The 26,095-nt window shown below is 44.8% G+C and overlaps 1 long non-coding RNA gene across 1 annotated transcript; it reads left to right on the top strand.

Annotated features, from left to right (window-relative positions):
* The first annotated feature begins 3,042 nt into the window (after positions 1-3,042).
* Positions 3,043-3,556, top strand: LOC113563925. The gene is made up of 2 exons (XR_003407699.1): positions 3,043-3,118; positions 3,184-3,556. It is a non-coding gene; the product is annotated as an uncharacterized LOC113563925 (long non-coding RNA).
* Positions 3,557-26,095: the final 22,539 nt, after the last annotated feature.

Raw genomic sequence — 26,095 nt, forward strand, 5'->3', positions numbered from 1 at the left:
GCTTTTCCATCCTGGCCCGCCTGTGGGAACCTGACCAAGCTGCTCACAGGATATCGACTGACACTCTCCCGAAAATCAAGGCGGAAAATGGGAGCATTGTCAGCTGCGCTCCAATTTTCCATTTCCATTTTCGTTGCTCGTCTGCATTACAAGTGAACTTTTTCGCTTGCAACTTAATACCGAGATGGCGATGTGATGGCGATGGCGATGACGATAGCGATGCTTGCTTAAAGTCTTTCACTCTATTATAGTCAAACACCGGCAGCAATGGGATGTGTATACATGCACATACACTTGCATGTATAGTACATAAGTGTATGTATATAGCGTAAAAGGATAGAAAGGATATAGAGTGAGGGTGTTCAAGTTTAGTGGGGAGCCTGTCAGCGTGGCTTGGGCCATAAAGTGTCGGAAGAATCACAAAATCATTGTAAATGTTGAACGAATCTCGTATTACACGCAAGGGGCTGGACGCCAGGACATTTTCAGGGGGAACAACGGGGACAATAGATTGCAGGGGAAGGATACGGCGGTGGGAAGTGGGAAATGCCACCGCTGACACTTTGGCTCGCCTTGCACTGCACTTCTTGATTAAATTTTTGCACTGAAAATGAACTTGGTTTACTCTAGCATACTGCCACGTCTTCAAACTCGTCCGGACGGACAGCTGTATGTCCGTGGGACATTTGCCCGCCCGCTTCCGTTCCTTTGCCTTTCTGGGCTTCCAGGACTCCGGGTTTGGCGTGTTTTGTGGTTTTCATTTCAGTTTCGGTTCCATCCAGCGATGCCACGCCACGCTTTTATTGTGGCTTTGACCGCTGGCCCATTGTTGCTAACTGCAAAATGCATTGCTGCGTGGCCGTTTCCTCGGCGTTTCCTTCGCCTTTTCCTTGCCATTTTCCTGGGGGTCTCCTCCAGCTCCTCTGGCTCCTCCTTGCCTGCGCATTTCCTAGGATCAGATAGTCCTTCGTGTCGGGCAGCTGTTATTACAATATCCCTTCCTGCGGTGGCCCGAACGGCTGAAACGGGTTGCTTTCGAGATAACAACATCAAACTGTTCGAAAGCCACCAACTCACCCCGCGTTTTGTGGTTATTTCTTTTGCTGTTTGCCATTAAACTTGAAATTAAATTGTCGTTCCGTTCTGGATCCAATTTTTATGCCAAAAGGGAGCTGGCCTAATTGGAATTGATTGAAAGTTATTTGATGTTTGGCCTTTTTGGCCCAAAAGGGATTTAGCCTCAGTGTCCGTCTCCTTCTATCAGGCATTTCAACTGTCTATCTCGTTCTAGCAGTGTGTTGTTAATAGACTTTGTTGGGCGTAATTAACATAATTTAATTATGTGCTCGGCATTAATGTGACGCACAAAATTAAGTGTTGAATTTTAAGTGTCTACACTTTAATTGAGCGACATTTTTATACACTGCCCTTACACAAACACGTGCTGAAAGGGGTAGCACTTCGGGTATGCTGGACTTTCTAAAATATAATACAAGCCCAAGTATAAATTAGGAACAGAGGAGTTTGTATTCGGATACAAGTGTATGCTATTTACAGTGAAGTACTTTATTATTGTATTGTGTTTTGCTAATTTTAAAGAGCATACTTTCAACGGCTCATCCATCTCGATAAGGGGAATTTATCGTAGCAGACCTTATTTAAGCCTAATTGTTATTATTCCTCTACGGTATGCGACCAATAAAATGCCCGTACTAATAACAATGATATTCGGGGTGTGGGCTTTGCCGTGACTAATTAAATTAAACAAAAAGTAACACTCACTCTTCCGGAGGATGGAGATGGTATGGTATCGAGTTGGAAGGGTGCAAAATTTCTGGGAACTGTGTGTTTTCGGGGGACTGTTGCTTTTATGGCCCATGAAACGTTCCCCCTCTTAGCTTTCACATCCAGTGGAGTCTGGCGCCGCCTTCGACATTAAAAGGGCTTCGGCGCGGGGCTCGTAAAAAAGGAGATGCCTAATAAAAATGCCACAGCACGTACGTCAACCTGCAGGCATTAGTCCTACTTACCGCTCACACACACATACTCACTTTGTCCTATCTGGCAGGATGAAGAACAACAACAAGCACACACGGGCACACAAGGAAAACTCATCGCTGTTGTTATTAATTTGCAAAGCGCAAACTTGTTCCTTGCTCGTCGGCAATATCCTGGCTGAAATGTTTGGCTTCAAGCAGGCTGGCAACTTGGGGAGTAATAAGCCGAAGCCTCGTCCTGGGCCATCCTTTTATTTAGCTATTTGCAAGCAATTTGATTTTGTTTTTATGCCCTTCTTGTTTGCCAATGTATCAAAGTCGTGGGCCCTTTGCACTGGAAAGAAATGATTAATTTCAGCTTATAAGATAATGTTGTCTGTGCTTTTTCGCTAATTAACCGAGGATACCACATAAACCTCTTTCATCCGGGTTCATTATGTATGTACCCAGTTGTAATTCCTTGCCAATATTTCTGATACTATATTTGGGACGGATCTCTTTTATAGTTTTAGCAATATCTTTGTCAGGCTTCTGGGTATTTATGAAATATTTTGTTTTTCCCTCGAAGTCCGCTTGGATGATTTAAGGTGCTAATGATATATGTAGGCACTAGAAGGAAGAACATGAAAATAGAGTTACATATTAAACTATTGTTACGTATGTACTTAATTTTGCAATCAAGGATATGAAGGCGCAACTGATTTGGCATATTCGCTGAGGCCTATGTATGTACATATATAGCTGCGAATTATGACTAAGATATATGCGCATATGTAGGTAACCTATGACTGCCTTTCGTTGCGTTTGCGTTGCTCACATGCAGCGCATTTCCTCACGCTTATTTTATAAATCCGAGGAACAGACACTTGGTCTAGTCGTTTGGTGTACTAGAGAGTAGGATTTTTTCATTAGGATCTGTGCGAGCTGCTTGTATTAAACGGGGTCGAATGTACTTATTAATTTGTCTGCCTGTTTGTGAAAGAAAACAACACGAAGTTCTCAACTGTAAAAACACAGCGTTGCCGGACCCAATCTGACAGATGTTATCGGTCGGCGTGGCCAGATCCCTGATCGTGTGGCCTACAGTTGGCCGCTTCTACTGCTTTTAAGTGCATTGCTTGGTTTAGTTTTCTGTGATTTAAGCCTCTACCCTCGCACAGTTTGTCTAAGCGTTTATTAATTACAGTGTGTGCAAAACGGATCCTTTCGGTTACTCAGCTCTATTGGTTTTCTTCTGTGCACCCTTCTGCATCACACTCCATCAACTCCACGCATCCCCGAAAAGTTCGCATCCGCAGCGTGGGCATCCGTATCGAATTGCAGTTGGCCGCCGGTCCATTAGGCGTCCACTTGGGTCGCCCAGTGCTTTTAGCCAAGAGAGGATGGGGCTGCAAAAACAATGCCGGGAAGGAACGCCCGCAATGCCAAATATTGTTTTGGGCCGATAGCTTTGCGGCAGATAGACGGCGCTTTATGGAGTCGTCGACGTTTTGTAAATTGAGCTGCTAATGGCCCGGGCACACAATGCCAAACAAATACAATGGCTGATGAGCACAAAGGCACCGAGTATTAAAATAAGTGTGTGTATAAACGGGAAAGGAGCAGAAGGAGTCGACTTGAGGAGGGGACTTGAGTTCCCACGACGACGGCATCTGGAGGCCAGGAGGCAGCCACTTAATTCCGCCAAGACCCGCCTAAGCAACTTTATTAGGCCACGTCGACTGGCACTTTGGCGGCACTTGAGTGCCAACTTGAATGCACTTAGTCCTGCATCTGGAGTTCCTGTTCCTCCGGCTAAATGCTGCTGCCTCAGATGTCCCAGTGGGCCCAGTTGCCCCACTTGCCCCTGCATCCTCGAATCCCAGTGCACCTGACAGTCGTTGGCTTCTTGAAAAACTGCCATTAACTTGTTACAACTTCCGGCGCTGGCTGCACTTCCTGCGATAGGCTGAGTACCTGCACCCTAGCAGCCCAGCCCGGTCCGCACTATCTACCTTTTTGCCATTTTCCTTTATTTTATTTGAGCGCTTAACTTTTGCCAGGACTTCCTGGCGCCCACTTCATCTTCCTCACACCGAACGACGCATATTTAGTTGACATTGGGCGCGCGCTCTTTGTTTACCTGGAGCTCCTTGACAGGATCGCAGCCAAACAATTTGCGTCAACGGCACCTGGTCCGCTGCCTTTTCCGCCTTTCCCTTTTCCTTCAAAGGAACCCGGAAAACTGCCCGGGTTTCTACCCACTATTCGCCATCACCATCACCATCGCCATCGCCATCATCGTCATCGTCATTATAATGAGAAAATTGTTTCAATTATGTTTGTGTTTAGTTGCTTCAATTTGCTAAGCAACATCATTAAGTGCCGTAACTTGGCCCCACTCATAAAAATATAATTTGAGTTGAGTTCGGCCGGGACAAGGGTAGTTCCTACCCAGCACCCAGTGCAAAGGTCGGGGCGAATAATGTACTATATATGAATAAAACAGCACACATTCTGGCGAGCGCAGAAAGAGGAAAGCTAAATACAAACACAAATTGCGCACGTGAAAAGTTCACGTTCACGTTCCGGCCACCCACGGCTTACAGACTTGGCCGCAAAAATAGCACTGGAAATTATTTAGGATAATTTAGAATGAAAAGTATAGAATACTTTTGTAAAGGAATGAATCATATCGCAACATTTACATTCGAATCCTAGCACTTAACAAGCCATTTTTAATACAATCGCTAAATATTACTTTATTGAGTACTTAAATAAACAGCTCCACTGTACAGCCTTCCTGCTCCTGCAACGTTGGCCATGTTTTCTATTTCTGGGCTCACGTGGCCATGACGGCATCCAACGGAAGTTGCCGAGGCCTGAGTCTGAATCCTGAGTCTCCGCCAGAAGGAGAGGCAACGAGTTGCTAATACTTTGATTTTGCCGCACAAACAAAACTTTCACGAGGATTATTTTCACATTACAAACAAAAGGGAACACCAAAACGAAACAACAAACAATAATAATAACCTAACCAAGCGGAGGAGTCGCTTTATTGCTTCCGTTACCCTGGAAAACTAAACAAAGGATCCCATCTGGAGTTGGTTACTTACGGGATTCCAAGAAAGAGTGCTTCCCATAATTGTAAAATACTTCAAATTAAATTTCCTGCTAATTTTCTAACACACATTAATGTGTAATTGTAAAACTCTCCTTGACGGATTTATTCTGCTACATAGGCGTTTGTACAAAAAACCAAAAATACTCGTACTTAATATGGACTTTCATTGTGAGGTTTGCCAACTTACTTTTGTTCAAAGTTAAAAAACCTGGATAAATGCTTCAAGGAAATCCATTTTTTTAATAAGTATAAACGGGTCGAACCTGTGTCTCCCTAATGTGAGTCCTGCGAAAAGTTGTAAAACGAAAGTGGTAAGCAAAAGTTCTTAGATTCAGCGCCGCCAAATGCAATTAGAAGTCGTTTCGCATAATTGCTATGCGCATGCTTATTATTATTTTTGTTAGTTCGGTAAATTTTGGGTACGGAAAGGAAGTGTGTCCTTTTCAGCTGCATCCCTTTTTGGGCGCTAAAACTAAATCATAGACAAGTATAAACTATTGTCTGGGGTGGCTCTGAAATGTCCATGTGAAGGTATACATATAAACGAGTATTGAGTCAGAGGCCAAAGGCAATTTATGGAGCATATTGTGCCGTTGGCTGGTATCAGTGCAGGAAATCCCACAAAAAATCTCCTTTATTGCATGCACAGCACGTTTCATGTGTTTGTCTGACTGCTCCTGTTCCAGCTACTGCTGCTACTGCTGCTACTGCTGCTGCTGCTGGAGGTCCTGTTCCAGGACCTGCTCCTTTGCCAACGTTCATTTGCAAGCAATGTGATCAAGCCTGCAATCTGCAATTTTAAGCAGAAAGCCCAGGGACGCCCCAAGGTACGGGGAGGGCAAATAAAGTTTAATTTGAATGCTTCTGTTGAACGTCACACGCTCGGGGATTGGGACAGGGATTTCGACGGCGATTGGGCTGTCTGGGGGGTCTGCGGGTCTGGGGCACAAAATCAAAGTTATTTGTATTTATTTGCAAAATCGTGCGGCGCGTGCAGGAGCAGCAACAATGCCCCGGACATGATGTACGGGTGTATATGCACGTGGTGCAGGGAGTAGTTTCCGGCCAGGTTGGGAGTGAGTTGTTGCCTGAACCGTTAGGTGTGGGAGCCGGCAGGACACGCTTCATAGCCTGCGATTGCCGTGGCAATCTGCTTATTTGTCCTGGTCGAACCGAGAGAAAATACGTGGCCATTCCGGCTCCCAATTGTCAGTTAGTTGATCTAAATAATAACAGGTATTGTGCCCGTTTTGTCGGTCGTTTAATGCACATATTGATTGCATTAGGTGATTATAGTGTTTATAATTAAGGGTGTTTTCGGTGTCAAAATAATAGGGCACTGGTGTAGGGATTTGTTTCTAAAAATTGAAGACTGCAAGTGGTGCAAGGGATATATATTTGAATAGTTGTGTATTCCATTGTATTTAATTCATTGTACTCAGTATTCTAAGCATATTATTTGTTTTTGGTCTAGGAACTAGCTGCTGGCGTTTCATGAATAATTTCTTCTAATTGCATCCCAGTTCGATCCCAACTTTTCTCCCTCTGCAGTTGTAGTTTGCGCCTGGTATTTACTCCTTTCAGTTCTGCGCTTCATTCTTCAGTTTCGCATTTTGCATTGCACCACGTTACAAGTGCCGAGCAAAATGTTAACGTCAATACGAAGTGCACCTCCCCGAGTTTTGGTCCTTTGAATTTTTGCACGCACGTGCGTCACGTTCCCAAGCCAGGCGAAAACACGTTCCCTAAGCAGAAGGACTAAGTCCAACTCCATTCAGCTCTCAGATATTGGGTCGTGCCAGCTCGCATGGACACCTCGAGTGTCGGAATTGACTTGAGCCCATAACTTAGTGGCCGTTTATTTGCACATCACATGGATTTTTGGGAGCTTCGCAGTTCGATTTCTGGCAAAGATGCCCCTGAGATCCGACGTCTGTTTGTTTGAGCAAATTGCTGGGTAAATATCTATCTATATCTATTCTGTGGGGGGACTTTCTTATTTTGACAGCATTTAAATTTCGTTTTAAGCGATCGACTTTAATTGCTTTTCCCCATCAAATCATATTGACTGCTTATCAAACATTTATTTACGGCCTCCGTCTGGGCGGTGTCTTCCGGATAAACTCGCTTAGGGTGCCATTGTCAGATTCTGAGCCAATTTCTATGGCGGTGGCGGAGCCATACGTATTGCTGCTGCCAAAATGCAATGCATAAATTTATGGCATCCCAATGCAGAGCTGCCAATTAAGAGGACGGGGAGTCGGAGGAGGAGTCCTTGGAAGGATATTCGAGGAGATTGGCTGCCTTGTTTCGGCTGGGCGTGTGCACTGAATGCATAAAATGAAAATCTCAAAACCCGAATTCAAATGCGGCTCAATGCAAAAGCAAAGGCGTTGCTCAGACTTCGGCTGTGGTACACGGAGAAAACCACAATCCAAATTCCAGATTTGATTTGAAATTCCAGTGAGCAGATTTTGTGCACTATTAGGTGGATAACATTTCGAAATTGAAATGCAGATCTTCTTATTTAAATACGAATTTCCGAAGTCATAGTCTTGCCAATGAGAATCAAATTTCAACAGACAAATATTTTGATTTACAAGCAGCCTTGCCAAGATTCTTTCGTTTTCTTGTCCCAGCAGAGAATCTCATTATTATCTGCATTTTACTTCATCTGCTTTTTTCTCTATCTGTAGCTGTTGCAGTTGCACTTGTTATCGTTGCTGTTGCAGCCATAAATAAAACAAGCGAGCATGGCGATGGCGCGGCCCAGAGCCCAATCCCAATCCCTATCCCAATCCCTGTCCCTATACCCAACCAAAGCCCCAGTCGAAAGCAGGCCTGTTTTGTGTCTGTGCGGCTTGTTTGTATGTAATATGATTTAAATTCAATTTGTGGCATTTGTTATCGATATCAAGACACACCCGCCCACACATAAACACTTCGAGCTGCATATACGAGTATGGGCACTGGCCCGCAAACAAACACACTCAATTACATGCAGTAAAATTTGCTTTCAATTATACATACGATATATGGTTTAGAAGTCTGCCGTGCATGTTCGTCTGCCCCATGTGTCGGTGTGTGTGTTCGTTGGAGGGCATAATGGGGCGTATACGCAATATATTATGCATCAGCTTTAAAGCTCCTGCCCCTGCCGCTGCCCGTCCCCTTCTCACATCCTGCCAGGATTGTTTATGGTCCTCGACGCTTATGTTTAGCCTCTGACTTCGTTTTGGCATTAAGAACTGAAAAATTCACATTCGTTTTGTGTATCCTACTATTATCGGTTAAATCTTTTCGGTTGCCGGTTGCGATGAAAGTCTTTTCCACAGAGAAACAACGTCGACAGGCGAACGGAACAGGCACAGAAAATAAATCAAATTTACAGTATGCAGTGTTTTAAAGATATAACATATATATGTGTATATGTATATTTTCGAAATCTAAGCGTCAGATAGTAGATCAAATAAAAAGTTTCTGCCATGTGCCTTGATAAGCAGAACATGTTTGCTTTGGCTATCCCATATATTTATGCAATTCAGGCCACGAAGCTTGTTTGATATTTAAATTGCTTTATCTTTCTGCCTTTTAAAGCTTCGAAAACTTTAAGGATACTTCATGTGCAAAGTGCCGCAGATGTGGCCAAGCAAAACAAAAACCACACATTCCAAAAAAGGCAGGAGTGCTAAAGCTTTTGGCAACTTCAACCGCAATTTACTCATTTCATTTTGAGTTTTGCGGTTTTATTTCGCTTACGACCGAAATCCATTTGAACAAGAGCCCAACTTTCTGCGCTCTATTTTTCCCAGAGTTTTCCCCGGCAACTCCGAAACAAGCAAACCCCATCCGCAGCACCGAACTTCAAGTGGCTGGAAAATGGGAAATCCTTTGCTTTTAGCCTCCTGTTCGCTTTTCGCTGTTTGCTCAGCGAAAGTACAAATTGCATGGCGCCCAGCTCATTAAGAGTCGACATGCAATTATAAAAGCAAGGCAAAAACTCAAACGGCGTTGGCATGACGCCCGAAAACGAGTGAGCGAATCAGCGGGCCAACTCAAATGAAACTCAATTCGGCTCAAAGGCAAAACGGTTTATTTCGTTCAACTGCATTCGCACAAAAGTCAGCCAAAATGTGCGTCATTACACACAGATATGTGTGCACAGCAACAAATTTTCCCATCTAAACTGACTTTAAGTCCTAATTAATAAGTGCTTTCAAAATTGTGGCCTATGACGAGTTTCGTTATATCAAAACCTTTTAACTATTATTAATTATTAGGTTTTTTTGTTTAAGTAATCATTAATAATCACATTTGTATTATTTGTATTTTATTCAACATTTGATGCAGAAAAAATACAGCCAGCATATAAAAACGATAAATTCTCTAATTAATGTGCATCTTCATTAAAAATTAATGTTTTCAGTGCAGACTGTGAGTGCTTCACGTGTTGGCCACTTGACTCATTAAAAAGCCGGAGGTTTTTCCACTCTCCGCCGTGTTTTCCAACGGGTGTGTGTGTGTGTGTGTGGAAAAGCGCTTCAGTTGCAGTTTCAGTTTTCAACTTGCCCTTTGCAATAGTCCTGAAGTGTTGATGAAAACCCCGCCTGTGCCCCTGTTTCACAGCTTCATTTGCGCTGCCCTTACGTTTTCCATTTTCCTCGCTTTTCCCATTCGCCCACCCCCCGCATTTGGCAGACATTTTCATGTAGCAATTTGTAAGCGCTTTTAAGCCGGGGCACAAGAGCTCGTTATGCCACTTTTCAATGAGGCAGCGGCTCAGTTGGAATGGCAACGGGATTCGAGGGGGAGGAGCAGGTGGAGGTGGAGTGAAGGACGCCAAGGTGAGTGCTTTTGCGGCTCAACAGGTTGTGCATGTTGGGCCAAATTAATTATGCATTATGTACATTGGCATACGAGAGCATTAAGTTGCATAATTTGCCAGACTCGACGACGGCCACTTACCGCTGTCCTTGTGGCTAATCCTCGCCAGCTTTCAGTCATTCAAAGGCACCAAGGCGGAGGCAGAGGCAGCTGCAAGAAAGGCAAAAAAGGACGAACGGAAAAAGGCAGTCAGTAAAGGAAGCTAAGTAACTCGGAGCGGCCCATGTTCAATTCACAAATGTGAAGCCACTTCCGCAGCTCACTTGGGCTAATGTTGATGTGTATCCTTTGTAATTAATAAAAGTTTCACCAGATAGATAAGCAAGTTTGGCCGGCAAACTTTGCTCATTTCTGCACCCCACTTTAGTTCGCTCCCCTGGCATTGCATAAATTGCGTCAAATTAGACAGAAATATTTAATTAATCTCGCCGAAAGTTGCTTTATTGAATTATTTGCCGCCTTGGCCACGTTAATGTGCCAGCGCGGAGCAACTGTTGGCAAACTATTTTGGCCAAGAGTCATTAAACGCGATGTACGCGCCGTATGGGCCGGCCGGAGCAAAGAGGCCAGCATAGAACCGAGTTGGTTTGAAGGAAAATTTCGAGCTGATTTATAAATTCTCCAGTGGAGAACTTATGCATGCATGTTTGCCTTAAAGAATTAAAGTGCTCCTTTTAGCTTAGAACAGAATGTGAAGACGAAATGCTTATCACTAGCTCTGATTTATTTTGTATATGCGTATGAATTCATTAATCAAATTTATCCCAACACAATAAATTATTTCAGTGATAAATGAGACTGTTCCGTCCAAGGAAAACTATTTATGAGAACCATTAAAATAGTCCATGATCTGCATTTGAGGTGCACAAATCCAACGTTTCTCGTAGAGTAAAAGGATAAACTGTTCGTTGAAATGTATATGTTTTCAGTTTTTTGCACAGAGCAGAAAAATGCACTGTTTTATTTAAGGGAATACAGGAATAGATAATGTGCACTACTAAATACCCTGCCGATTCATGGCTCGAGCTAAATAAGTTCGTTTTCCTCAGTGGAGAAGCTCCGTGAGCTCGACAATTGTCATTAGGCGGTTTCGCTTCCCGGATCGGAGTTGTTGTCCGCAGGAAAAGCGACCATCTGCCATTGACAAATGACACGATTTACATTATACTCGATGCAATTTTTCAGCATGCCAGCCGACATGTCAGCAGTGGACACAGCAGGCAGCCGAGCGGGCAAACAAATGATGATGATGCGGATATCTCCGCCGCCGGAATGTGTGTGTGTGTGTGTGTGTGCAGGGATGTGTAGGGATGTGTAGGGATGTGATGCACGCGCCATCTTAAGCGGCGGAAACGGAAGTCATTTGGCCGACGTTCATGATGCCCCTGTGTTCATGCCGCGCCGTTTGCCGCTCGATGGCGCCGAGTTTTATGGCAAATGCAAATAGATACGCACACAAGAACACATAAGACGTAATTCTTTATTTACGGCAGCTCCTTTGCCGCTGCTTCCGCGACTCCCCCCCTTCAGCCGCATCCTTCTTGGATTTTAGTTGCAGGTTTTATTTTTTGCTTTTAATTTGCACCACGCCGGGAAACGGTTGCAGTTCTCCTCCAGCGGAAGTGTTGAATTTCTTATGAAAGTTACAAACGTCAAGCGGATGGCGCTGGCACTTTGTCCTTCGTTTTCGCTCCCAGATTGCGCTCCTCCACTTTTGCCCGTTGCCAGTCGCATTTGTTAGTCGATAATTTCGTTTTGTAGTTTAGCGTTTTCTGCATTTTCGCTGCGAAAATGTTGTCCCACCGTAATTGAGATAATTTGCGAACTTCTCAAGAGCACGTCTCATAATATATTCAAGTGCTCGCCGGCGAACCAATTTCGACCTAAGCCAAGTTTCGGGAATATCTCCTGGAAAATTGTACGCTTTTTTCGTCTGCATTCACAGACATTTCCCATTAGCCAGTACATAGCACAACATCCCCAGACACGCTTTATGTACTTTGCATGGAAATCGTGCTACAAACGGGCCTTTTGACCGTCCACACCGTCCACAAGTCGATAAAGACGTCGGAAATGTCAACATGATGACAACAAATTTGTAAAAAATTCTTGATTTATTTGGCCCGAAACCACAGCAACAAAAAACAACGAGGGCTAAATGAAATGCTCCTTGGAGTCGGGCATGTGCCACCACAGAAGGGAGCTCATGCTGGGCTAATGGCACGTGGGGCGGTGCCACGCCCCCTGCCCATTCATGCCGCCATCAGCCACACAGCTCACGTAATGAATGCGAGAAAAGCCAAAGCGTACAAAAATTGCAGGGGATCCCAGATCGAGAACGAGAATGGGAATGGGAATGGCAATCACATGGCTTGGTATGGTTCTGTGGGTTGGGGTTCGGAAACTGGTCACCCACTGGTCGTAGGTGGCATCGTGTGTGGCCGCCTAGCATATAATTTTCAATGTTGACAGGAAGCAAAAGTTAATACGCACCCATAGAGGATAATGGTCGCTGGTTGGCAACGATATACAAATAGTTATGGGCGAACACTGAGAAACCAATCAAGTACCTAACTTTAAAGTTCCTTTAAAATCAAAGGCATACATGAACCTACATTTCCAGACTTAATATTTTATTTTAAATGTACGTTAATAAGACGTAAAGTAGTAAGAAAGCAAAGTAGGAATACAACGGCGTTCTTTATATTCCCTTTTCTCGAAAACATAAATTAGGAGGGCTTTCTGGTTCCAAATATAAGTCTGTCTAAAATGGAGATAGCAAATAAAAGCAGGGCTACAGAATCGCAGGCCAAATACATTTTTCCCAGTGATGGCAGCAGGAAAAGCTCGTTTGGGACGCAAACAACGACGTCCACCCCGTAATAGCGTCACAAATGACCGAGATTTAGCAGCGGCCAACGAGGGTCAGCTCCTGTCCTGACCAGAACCCCCGGCTATCGGCTCCGAATTCACCTACATCAATGTGGGTCTGGCAGCCGGGCAGGAGATGATGTAGGTGGACTTCAATCCGATTGATGGGCTCTACTCCTGGGATTAAGTTCAGTACGACAACAATCGACGGGGAGCCGACTTGACTGGGTGGCCAGAAATTTAAAATGAAAAGTAAACTACGTAAAATCGTAAAATGAAATCAATTCTTTGGGAAAGTCTCTACCAATTTTAGTTAGGTTTTCTATTTTATAGGATCCTGCTTTCGTAATAATTACCACCTTGCTACTTTCTATTCAGTACTTGTTTGCTAGCTTCCTATTCAATTCAAATTATAATTGGTTATGAAATTTTCGCATTGATACTGACTTGCTTTAAAAACGAGTAATAAATTTAAAGCACTCAAAGTGAAATATTTTTCTTGCCGCAACTGAGGTGCTGATGCTGCATGCCTGGTCGTCTGGAACCGCCATTAATTGCACGTCAGGCACACCGCGTGTCACGACCCCACTCACGACCCCGCGACAATTGCCATTTGGGTAAGTCCCTGGAAATTCCTTTCGCCGCTTGGCTAAATCGTGGGCAATTAACTTGCCTGATGACTCCTGCCAATCACAGCGAACTGACCTGGCCATCGTGTCGTCCTCCTGGACCCCAACCATCTGCGACCTGGACAGCGGACCACTCGTTCCCGTGGAGACTTTAAAGCTCTCGTTGCCTGCGCTCTCTTGCAACTTGGTTGTGGACATATGTATGTATATATTTCCGTTTTTTGCTGCGGTTTCGCCTGGCCAGGGATTTTCATTTTAATTTGCTTAATACGTTAGACCAACTGGGTGGGAAACTGGGGACACTGAAAAAATATGGTAATAGTTGTTCTGGCGCTAAGAAATTTGTAATTCGAATTTGTATGGAATTCATAGAAACAACTGTGATTTCGTTTTTAAGTATTCCCTAACAAGTTTCCCTAACAATTCATTCACATTTTAAGATCTGCTTTGGGATGGCACCCTTTTTGTTAGCAGTGCACCTTGGCTCGTCTAAAATTGGAGTGCTTCCTGGACGGGGTCGTGCATTAAGGGGATTAGCGACGTTAAACGCTTTGATTTAGGATACGTGAGCCACCAGCAATACGCGATAATTAATTCCTGGCCACCTGGCCACGCACACACGGACACACGCAAGGTTGCATGGGGGAATCCGCGGCACAAGGAGAATCCCCTATGCAAACGGGAGTGCACGGGCGTTATCGCACCAAAGTAATAAGCTGAAAGCCCGACGATGATGAAGACATGGCAGCGAAGTCATTTACCATGCTCCTGCGAAAGGATGCACAAGGCAGCCGGCGAAAAATGTGCGCCATTTTGGTCGGGTTGTCGCCGAAATAAGTCAGCCATTTCCTAACCCGCCGTGCCATCTTGCCACTTTCCAAGCCACCCACTGCCCTCCGCACCCACACCCACATCCACCATCCACATCCCCACCATGTGCATTCTCGCATAGGCGAAAACATAAAACACAATGCCATTTTGGCATTGAAGGAGAGGGAGTCGCGGCAAATGAACATAAAATGCCACTTACTTGTCCAACAGCCACGCCCCAAAAGGGCGGTGCGAGGATGGTGCATAAGTTTTGCATACTTTATGAGTATTCCTTCGCGCCATGAGCTGGTGTAAATTTCGGTTTGGTGTTCGCGGCGACGGAAATTTAATGCCTGCAGCAACTTCATTTAACTTTTTAACCCAGCTGAATGTATCTGGTTGCCGAATCCTTTTTTCCCTGCCAAGATCAAAAACATGAAATGGGTTAGGTGACAAAAGCAGGCATGGCCAAGGGTTGGGGAAGGAGGCAGCCAGGAGTGGAAAAAAGTGGGAAATGTGGGGAAAAGAATGGAAAATGAAGGCAGAGCGAGCTTGCGGCTGCTGCCACACAATCTGCCATATCACTGACAGTTTTATCGACTTAACAAAACTAACTGCCATTAGTTTCACTTTGCTGCGAGTGTTGCTGAAAAGCTACGACATTTTCGCCCGCTCCCTCGACCGATGCAAAAAAAAAGGAGCGAAAGGAAGCAGGACTCCGGGTTGCGGCACCAAGACAAAGGCAAAATAAACACGGAAAGAAGCGGAACGAGCTCCGAGGAGCAACAACATCAACAATGGTCTACAACGGAGATAAGCAAAATGGAACTGGGGAGCGGGACAAGGATGTGTGCCAAAGCGGGTGGGCACTGCACCCACCTCCACCTCCACCTCCTCCTCCTCCTCCTCCTCCTCCTCCAGCCGACTGCTTCTGGCAGACGTTGAAAAATCACTTTAGCATGACCCCAAAACGTCTATTTCATTAATACAAATAAAGCCGGAAGGGGCCGAAAACCGAACGAATGCCGCCCAATAGCGGCAAAGGCGAAAACAAATCGTTTGTGCCCGCTGCAAGGACATTTGGACAAATTAAAATGAACATGAAAAGCGGCGGCAGATAAAGAGCAAATGGCCCAGGTCCTGGCGCTTCGATCCTACGAAACCCATGTCCTGGCCACCGCCTCGTCCTTTTTGCACGTCTGCGGCTATTGACATTAAAATTTGTCATTCGTTTTGTCGCTTCTCTCATTTTTTGCCTCTCGATAAGATTTTGGCTCGCATTTCAGGAGTATTTATACTTTGTCTTACTATTTTGCGAAAAAATATATATTATTTAGATACCAGTATAGTTATTTAGCCTAAGTATTTAGTAAGATGAAAGTTTAGAAGGATTCCCAATTCGATAATCATTTCATGGTTCATTAAAGAGCATCTGAATATCGGTGCTTGAAGGCCCTCGAAGAATTCTCCTTTGTTATTGGTTTGTTTTGCATTTTCCCACTTGGCGCTGGCTAGGTTATCCAAACTACTTGAGATTCCAGGCACATGGCCAAAAGCGACGTCGTTGCCGCAAAATGGCTTAGATAAACAGCTGGAAACATGGCGTCTCTAATCGGGCAAGTGCTCGAAATAATTTCCAGCAAATTTGCTGTGAAAAGTTCCTCGACTGATGACCATGTTGGGTCGTTCAACTGCGGAAGCTGTCATTGTTCGTTGGCCGCTTCATTTATATTTGTATTTCATTAAAATTATTGCCCAGCTATGTGGGTGCTGCTGTGTGTGGAAACTAATTGATTGGCACAGTTTTTGCCGGGGCTTGATCGATTGATTTAATTTATTGTAAAAAGCTGCTGGAATTGATGGAGTTGATGGAGGCGAGGCGAGCGTAGAGCAGACAAAAAATGTGGGGCCTTGGGCGTAATGCCATTAAGCCATGACGGAGCGGAAAGACTGGCCTTTGGATGGGGTTGAGGTTGGGGCGATAGCTCTGGCCATCGCTCCTGGTAATGTCATCAAAGTGGCTACGAAATGCATAAAGCGGCCAACAACGGCAAACACCCGAAAGACTCAAAAGCGAGCGCGGCCAAGAGCCAAGGCGGAAAAATCGATGGGATTCTAAAGTGGCTTGTGGCCAAGGATGCTGGCGTTCCAATGCGATGAGATGAGCTGAACCCAGATGAGATGGGATGCCAATGATGATGATGATGATGATGATGATGAGTCTGCCCCATTCGCATCAGTATAGCCATCACTGTAACCATCACTACTCATTCCAATCGTCTTCTACTTTGCTTTGAGTCTCTTTGTACTTCAAGTGCGCAGCGAAAGCAAGGGACTTCAAATTGCACTTTTCATTAATCAGAAAACCGGAAATAAGTCGAAGTCGACGGCACGATGCCCTTTGCCGTCCAGAGTCCATCAAGTTATGATGGCAGACGAGGAGGAAGATGAAGGGAGCTACCATTTTCAAGAATACATACATAAGTTAGTAGGGCTTCACTTTCCACTTAGCTTCCGGACATATTATTGTTGCTATGATGAACTCCTTGGGAAACTTTCCCGCAAAACTGTTATTTCAGTGCACTAATACTGTTTTTCCAGTGCCGCAGCTTGTTATTCATCAATTTTGTGAAGCTGTTCGCCGGAAACGCTGGTTCCTTGCAAATTAGCCGCTCTGCACTGGCAACTGACGTCAAAGTGTGTCAAAAGAGACGCACAAAGGACCAAAAGGAAGTTGGGCTGACAAGTGCAATGGCAAAATAATTTACACAACTTTTGCCATCTCATGCCACCGTGTAATCGCATACAGAGGGGGAGAGAGTGAGAAAGGTAGACAGAGCGAGTCAGAGAGAGCACGAAAAGGAAAAGAAACTTCGAGTTGAAGTTTGAGCGGTGTTGCCACCGGAAGACGCTTTTCAATTTCCGCGACAAACGCGGCAAATGTTTGGCCAAAATCAATTTGGCACACGCACATGCAGCCAGCGAGCCCTACACGCCATCGAGCATTTAAATCCGGCATTATTGAGTTTGCCAATGAATATGTCAACAAAAATGCTGAGCACACGCAGCCAGGACTCGAAAGGAGTGGCACGAAATGGAGGCTCCTGCCTCCGCCAGACGACAATCAGCTAAATAGGAGAGCTGAAATGCCAAGTCCGCCAAGTCGGCCCAACTGGATGACTGACTGGCTGGCTGGCTGACTGACATGCCGAGCAAATGATGAGGAATGAATGCGAAATGGTAATCAGCATCAGCATCAGCAACGGCAACGGCAATGAAAATGGGGAATCCCAATCGCAATCGCACTCGGAAAATGCAAATCGAAATGGGTTGAGCTCGGGCCGAGGACAACTCGCATCCGAATGAAGATGGAAATGAAAATGTGTGGGACCCGCACGTTCTGAATCCGTTGATTCAGCGTCAAAGTCAGCCCTAAGCCGGGACCAAATAAAAGTCAACTCCTCCTCAACTGCTCCTCGCAGTTGTTTAGAAGTTCGCCGGGTTCAGGTCAGAGGATGCACTCAGTGCGAGGGCATTAATCAAACGTATCGAACCATGTGGCCATGTGTGAAATTGTGCAGGCCACTGATTGCAGATAAAGTTTGGGGGGCAGGAGGCTATCCTCCGCAGACAGGACCTCCGCGTACGTGGCGCCCTGAGTTATGCAGTGAAAAATTGTGGAGCGCTAGATGAATGGCGCTGGGGCACGAGTTACAGTAGCTCGAGAACGTGGTCAGCCAGATAGCCAGGCATTCGCCCAACTATTCGGTAATAAGAAGCTCCAAAAGGAGTACACAAAGGCGAAGATAAGGATAAGGATGCATGGGAGTGGCCATCGCTCCTTCGGACCAAGCAAATATCACGTTGTCTACCCTCATTCTGCCCACTTTGTGCGTACTTTCGAGTTGTCAAACGCATTGGAAAAAGGGGAAGGAAAACGGGAATGGGAATGGGAATGGGATTGGGAATCAGAATGAGCCTGATTGAAGTGACTCCGTCGCTGCAAAATGCTCAGCGCCCCTCTTAAAGCGCCTTCGCATTTTCCGCCAAGCTTTTCATATTTCAACTCTGCTGCAGATTCTGGATTGCCATGATTAATCGAAGTGGCTGCACATCCTGGCTGCTATGCCAAAACACTCGCAGGAAAATTATCTTCCTAGTTGGCCTTGAGTAATAATATTCTAGCCATAAGAGGGAAGCTTTTATACCTTTTAGGAGCATTTATATTTGTGAAATATTTTAAATTAATATAAAATTTTGTCAGGAAGCGTTGGGTATTTTGTTCCGGTGCACGTGTTTGTGTCCTGCCTGGCAGCGCAGTTGTCTTTGTACTGGCGCAACGGCAGCATCTCCTTCGTCTTCTTGGAGGCTCCTGTTCGTCCTCGTTGTTGGCAGTTTGTTTTACAGCCGGCAACATAATTACAACAACAGTGCCCGGGACTCTTGTACGCATAATTGTGTGACAACGGCAGCAGCAGCAGCAGCAGCAGCAAAGCCAGTGGCAGTGGCAGAAGCCAAAGGACGAGAAAGAGGATCGGGGGCAGGAGCGGGAGCGGGCGGGCGCGGGGCAGGATGCAGCAGGATACACACTCACATGCGAAAGCGCAAACACACAGCCACACACAGGGTGGCGCCTTGGTTTTGATTTTGACACTTTTCAGCAACGCCTCAGCCGCCTCTTTATTGCCCCGCAGTGCAAACAAGGCTGTCATAAATGCATTTTATGATTTTAATGAGTTTTCTGTTTATGCTCGCCCCCCCACCTTAACCCCTATGCTGGCATTGTGGGCATTTCGCGCGGCCTTAAATCGAGTTTGTGCGACATGAAGCTGCTCAGTTATCGAAATTTAATTAAAGCAAATGATTGCCATAGAAATATGATTGCTAAACCTGGCCAAAGTCGGAATTTAATTACAGTTCGCCTGAAGGGACATCAGTGAGCCAACTCTTGATTGGGAAGACCCTGAACCCAACTGAAGTGGCAAATTAAAGTGAATTTATGGCGGTTTTAGCCCTTCAGATAGCAGGATGTGTGGATTTATAAGTGCAACAGTTCGTGGCGGAAAGCATTAATCATAAGGCAACACCCAATGTTGAGCGAGTGTTATAAAAGTTTGTGGCTGATAAATGCAGGGGAAACCGCAGAATATCATGTGAATGATTGCACCCATAAATAATGGCCAACTCACACAAGCTACTGTGAATGGTCGTACCTTTTTGGCATAATTTATGCCAACGCACTGTGCTATTTGTTATTTGCATTTAATTAAAAGCAAGTGCAAGTCCAACAATGCTCGCATGTAGAGGGCAGGAAAAAAGGCCATGATGCTATGATTTTTAATTAGAAATCAAATAAAATAATCGCTTAAATCAATGCCCAGCACGTGTGACAAGCACAACCACAGCAATTGCAACAACTGCCTTGCGGCAGACAAACAAACATTGAATTGAAGCGCAAACAAACATTAAACTTCTATTTTTTCTACTCCCGTTTTTGATTGCAGTTTGCCCTGGCAAACAATTCAACTGCTGTTGCCGCTTCACCCGCATTTTCCGGGCAAAACAATTACAAAAATGAATCGAATCATGGTGCATCCCACCTGGCCACGCCCATCCGGCCACTTCTATTTGGCACTGCCTGCGTTTTCCCATTTCCTGTTGTTTGTACATGTATCCGAGCCCAAATCCGAATCCGAATCCAAATCATGTCCGCCGGCCATCGCTCAAGTGAGCCAGCGGGACGAGGGGATCGAAAATCGGGTTGAGGCCATTTTTTATGCCATCCCGACCTGCGGCCATTTCGCCGTTTTTTCCCTTGAATTTATGGCTTTTATGCGTTGGCATCGAAGATTAGTTTTTTCCCATCCACAAATCACAAACTTATTAAAAACTTGTTTGGGCATGGAAATAATATTGTTGATATTTTTGGCCCAATAAAATAAAGTGTGGCCCCTAAAATTGTAACAAAACACAAAGTAAATCTAATGCCTTTTGTAACAATGTGAGCGGATAAATTGGGAAATCAATGCAGTGCAGCTAAGCGTTTGTTGAGACTTGGAGCTTATCTGCTAGTTAGGCTTAAATGTGAAACTAATTTCAAGTCTTGCCAAAGTCCGTAACTTAAATGTGCTTAAGCCACTTACCGTGTACTTATTGTTCGGCATCCTGTTTATTTATGCTGCTCCCCAGCTGCATGGTTTTTGCATTTATAATCGAATCAGGATTAATCGCATCTGCCAATTATCCTGGCCATTCTAATTTGTACTGCAGTGGGAATGGCCTTCCGTGGGTTTGTGGATTGAGTGTGTATATCATACGTACGGGTGTCTTAATGGGGAGTTGTGCATTCCCATTTGCAGCACTCAAAGTGGATCAATAAAAACGTATAAATGCGATCAGGAGAAACAGCAAATAATTGGCAATTTAATGCGCATTGTTTGAGTGCACACAAACACTAAGGAGCACGTTACGTAGCCGCACCGTAGTCCTTGTCCGGATACGTGTCCGTGTTCATAACCATGTCCGTGTGCGCTCTTTCCGTAATTCAATTATGTTTGTCTTTGGTAAATCAGCAAAATAATTTCGCTTGTTTTGCTGCTTGCAGATTGCAGATTGCCATTTCATTCGGATTTTCATTATGCGTGGTGCGTCACGTGTGCAGAGTTTGTAATTACTGCGTCGGCAGCCGTTCAACACATTCATCTTGCACTCCTAATTGCGCATAACATTTTAAATGCCAAAGTCAACGAAATGTTGTTTATTGCTCGACGCAAACAATGCCAGCAGAACAATGCATTTGAAAAGTTGGCAGATAGATAGATGATAGATGATATAGAGAGAGATGTGAATGACTACTACTGGTGTCACATGCTACGCCGATTTAATTGAAATTCAATTTAATTGAATTCAGCAAAACCGGAAATTCATTTGGGCGGCACAAATTAAACACATATGACAGCAGCATAATAAGAAATTGTGATGTCATTTCGGAGCCAGCGAGACGGGCACGAGTCCGTGTCCTGTGCGGCCGCCACTTTGTCTATTTACAGTAAACACACGCTCTGATGGACGGGTCGGCAATCAGCGACGTTTTCCCCAAAACCACCTCGCAATTTTTACCCATTCTCCGCATTTCCCCCGGCGCGCGTGTCCAATTACGTTGACATCCTTGTTGTTGGCTACGCCTGTGTTATTTACATATGCACATTATTATTTTCGTTTCGCTTTCGTCTCACTTTATCTCAGTTTATTTATTTTGGAGCCGCGAGTCCTGCATTCCGCGTATGTGTGAGTGCGTGCCAGGATTTCGCCCGTTCCTGCTACTTTTTTTTTAATTTACGCAAATAAATGGAAAATCAGTCAGAAAAAACTGCGCAACGGCATTCCTGTTTGGCTTTGGATTCGGATCCTGACTCTGATTCTGATGCTGTTTCTCTTTCGGATTGGGATACGAAATACGGATGCGGATGCGGCTGCGGATGCAGATGCGGAGTATCTCAATGCGCTGATGCGTTTTAATTGGAATTTCCGCTCTTCGGTTGCGTGAAAAATTAAAATAATTTCCACAAGGGATGCAGGGCATCTGGCTGCGAATTCAACGATTTCCCAGTCTCGCAGTTTCCCAGTTTTGACGCGCAAATTGTTTCCACCAAGGACCGCGCTCCAAATGAATACCATCAAACCGCATCCTAATGACGTTGGCTGCATCAGCATTAGATTCGCAATCGCTTACGTTAAATGCCAATACTGCTAAATAAGCCAGATAAGTAATGCTCAAGTATTTCACATTATTAACGGAGGGTAAATGGGCTGTGGGGATACTTTACTAAGTAGTAATTATCTACGTATTAAAATGCTAGTTATTCGAATGGGCCAAGATAGATGAAACAGAAATATGCAAATGGAAAGCTAAACTAAATTACTGGAATATTGGTGCGCCCAAAACAATATAATATATAAAATGTAAATGCGAAATTTAGCCATCTTTACTATAACATATTCAAATATGGCCCTGAATGCTACTTAGGAAACATCAAGATCATTAGCGTTTGAGTAATCCCCATATACCGCACCGCAACATAGCTGCCGCAACAATATAACAAATTGTTCGTATAAATAAGAAATGCGTTTCCCAGAAATTCTGACAATGGCGACATTGATGAAATGCCCAGAAATTTAATTGACCATTTGATGTGGCGCCCCCTGGCGACAGTTCCCGTCCCCAGCTCCGATTTTCCGCTTTTTGTTTGATGTGGGCTTAGGGCATCGCCATCGCCATCACCTCGAAGGCCCCCACTGGGCCAGCCTGTTAAATGGGTTTTTAAATAAATTTCAGGCACTTTGTTTGTCTGTTTGCTCCCGCGGCTCATGGGGCATGCTTCTGACAAGGCCGCAGATGCTCCTTCTCCTGCTCCTGCTGATGCCCTTTTTTAACGTCCCATAAACGTGCCCCGCAGCAAATACTTTTTTAAATGCTAAATAAACATTTTACGGCTGCGAAACACTTAAAAATGCTTAAATCCATTTTGGCCGGCGCCCACGAGCATTGCGCAAAAATATGCAGTGCATGGCCACGATTTTAAGGCCAGTTTTGATAACTGAAAGTGATATTAATTATACAATACTTAACTATAAAAGAACACTTTTCCGAATTCTAGATAATGCAAAAGGAAAGGCTTTATTTTTGAGGCCCTGCTGACACTCGAATTATCGCCCTGAACGAACAAAAAATAAAAATTCTAAAAGGTTACGAAAAATCTGCCTAGCTCTAATGCGATGAAATTTAATAAAACACGACAATTCATCCTGATGAGGGCAGGAAATTCCAGTTAAATTGCGGCCTCGTAGGCGATTAAGTTGCCAAATAAAGTGCAGTCAGCGCGACGAAGCGCGCCAACAAAGGGTTAAGGGTTGTGGGTTGTGGGTTAAGCAGCATGCGTCCGGCATTTAATATCAAAGGAATCCGGAGTGGAGTCCTGTCTTGTCTTGTTTGCGCTGTGATTTCTCTTCTCCGGCCATCGCTGATTTTTACTTTTAATGAATTCATTTTTAAAATTGTTCTTTTCCCCTGCTCCCTTTTCCATTTTATTTTAACTGCTTTTGTACATTTTTATGCAATAATTTCGCCAGCCATCAGAGCGCCTACCTCCCTCCCTCCCTTTTGCAGTGTGTTGAACATAATTGAAATCCATTTAATGAAAATACGGCCGCAAAAAGTGAGGCAAAAGTTTGCCCCGATAAGACGGCCTTTTGGACTGGTCCCCAGGGTTTTTCTTTTTTTTTTTTGTGCTTTTCCGCCCGATGCGAAGGTGAATCTGGGGGATCTGGGATCGGGGTGTAATTAATGACATGCCAGCGAGCGTTCGGGCAAAAAAGATTATCTATTAATAGATTACGGAGTGTGTTTGTCGACCACATCCGGATTGATTTCGCACAATGGGCGCATTTAATGTTTGTAAAGTATAATTATTGATAAATTAGGCCCCGCCCGTGACATGACAAATGATGGCCATCCAACTGATTGCCATTTGCGGTCCGCCCACCACATACAGCATAGTGTATTGATTTTCCGCTCGCAGTCGGATGAGTGCGGAAAAGTCGCCGAGAGGCAATCGAAATGCCATTAGAGAGACAAAGTTTAAAGCGCAGAAACAGGACCCATGTCGAGCATTGACCAAATACGGAAAGTAGCAAAAAGTTATTTATTATATTTGCCCGACTGCAAACACAAAGGGCAGTATCCTTCGCCGTATCCTCCGCATCCTCCGCATCCTTCGCAGCCTTTGGACGAGGCACTTCCGTTACGCACTCTTGGGTCTCAGTTATGGGTCCCGATTGGACGGCATTTTGTGTTCCATTCGAGACTTCCGGCTGGGCTGCTCGACTGGCCCATAATAATAAACATGCAAACAACAATCACGACCCAGCGAATCCATCAAGTTTTGGGTTCGACTTCAGCTCAGTTCAGATACTAATAAGCATGAATTGTGCTCGAGATACTTGTATTCTAGATTGATTTTACACTAGGCAAAATAATGTAATACAATTTCATTACCTAGCAACGGTGGCAGGTATTTCATAGGACTTACAACTGCCATGATATTTTCTCAGTGCTCGCATATAGGACATGCCACTTGGCGTGAGTAAAATATTATAATTTGCGATCAAATGAAATCAATTTCAAAACCATTTAAATGAAGAACGCGGCCAAACGAGTAGCTGACATGCCAACTGGGACATGGCACCGCCGGCGAGCTCAAGGATATGGACACAAAGATACAGATACGCAGCCAACCAGATACAACTACGTAGGGTGGCACCCATACAAAGACACTCGAGTGCAGTTGCTTAGCAGCTATTATGTGCACATGCTCCTCTCCGTTGAATTGACTGTCAGCGAAGTAGCAATCGGAATCGGAATCGGTATGGGTGGAGTGTAGTGGAAAGGGACTACGAATCGAACTGTCCTGGGCCTCTGGCCTCATTTATTCATTCGTTTCATTTGGCTGACTGGATACTTGGCCTGCAAACTCCGCCGGAGGCCATTTGGGACGGCTTTTAGTCGGGCGATGTCTACTTGAATGGGCCAACTCCTCCTTCCTGCTGCTTGTTATTGTGTTTATGTAGTTGGCAATGCCCCTAACGAAATCAAACCACATCAATTGTACACGTAAACGGCCAAGTGGGACCGCTTACATATTCATTTGGGCCGTCCTCTGCTTTCTGGGTGAGGGATTCCTCCTCTTGCCGGGGCCGCCCCCTTAAAGTTGCTTAAATTGTTGGCCATTGGCCGTTGGCCGTTGGCCGCTGGCCGCTGGCCTTCAATGAAATTCATGCTAAACACTTTGCCAACTCATGCAATTGTCACTTTGGGGACGGGGGCGGACTTTTCAAAATGAAATTAATTTTGCGTTTGCAGTTAGCACAAAACACTCATGCGACATGTTGGCTGTTGGCCACGCTGCCCTGCTGGCAGTGACATTTTGCCGTTTTTGTGACTCGCCAGCATCCAGTGTGTGCAAGGACATCACTCCATCTCCCCAGCCATCCAGCCATGCTTTCCTGCCGCTGTGCATTTCCATTTTAACTTTGGTCACACATGAGTTGGGTACGTCTCAGTTACAGTTTCTACCGGATCGTTTTGGCCACCTTTGGTTTTCAGTACTTCTACACTCATTTGCAGGTTGGACCGAATTGTATGCTTTCGGAGCGACAAAATATCAACAGGACAAACGAAAAAAACACCAGAGAATAATGAAAAAAGTTTTATAATTGCATAAAACTTTCCAATTAACAAGCTGTCTTTGGTTTCGGTCATGTTTGTGTAATGCGTTTTTTTTATTTTTTTTTGCCCTACGTTTGCAGCCATGTACATATACATGTTGATTTACTTTTTCTCTGGCATGTGCTGCAAGCCACAAAAACTGTCAGAGCTGGCAATGGCACTTAGACATTAAGACGTGGGCACTGTCAATTATCGAGAACGGATCGTGTAATTTGCAAAAGTCTCCTTCAGCTCAGTTCAGTTCAGCTCGGGTCTTTTTAGCCGCAAGGCATACATTTAAATTATTGCACACTTGTTTTAATTGAAAGGCATTCTAGCGAGTTCCTCGAGCGTAAATATCAACAACATCCTTTGAGGTCCTGGAAGGACCTGTCCCTGTTTCCCCATTTGCACACACATAACTTTGCAGCAGTCGCAGTCGGAACGTGTTCATGTCTTGGTCCTGTCTGGGAAACAAGCTAGGCCCGAAATGGAGGTCCTTGTGGCAGGATGGCTGACTGGGAGTGTGGCTGAGGCC

The sequence above is a fragment of the Drosophila erecta genome, unplaced genomic scaffold (assembly GCF_003286155.1).
Source record: "Drosophila erecta strain 14021-0224.00,06,07 unplaced genomic scaffold, DereRS2 tig00000021-arrow-pilon, whole genome shotgun sequence".
NCBI classification, from domain to species: Eukaryota; Metazoa; Arthropoda; class Insecta; order Diptera; family Drosophilidae; genus Drosophila; species Drosophila erecta.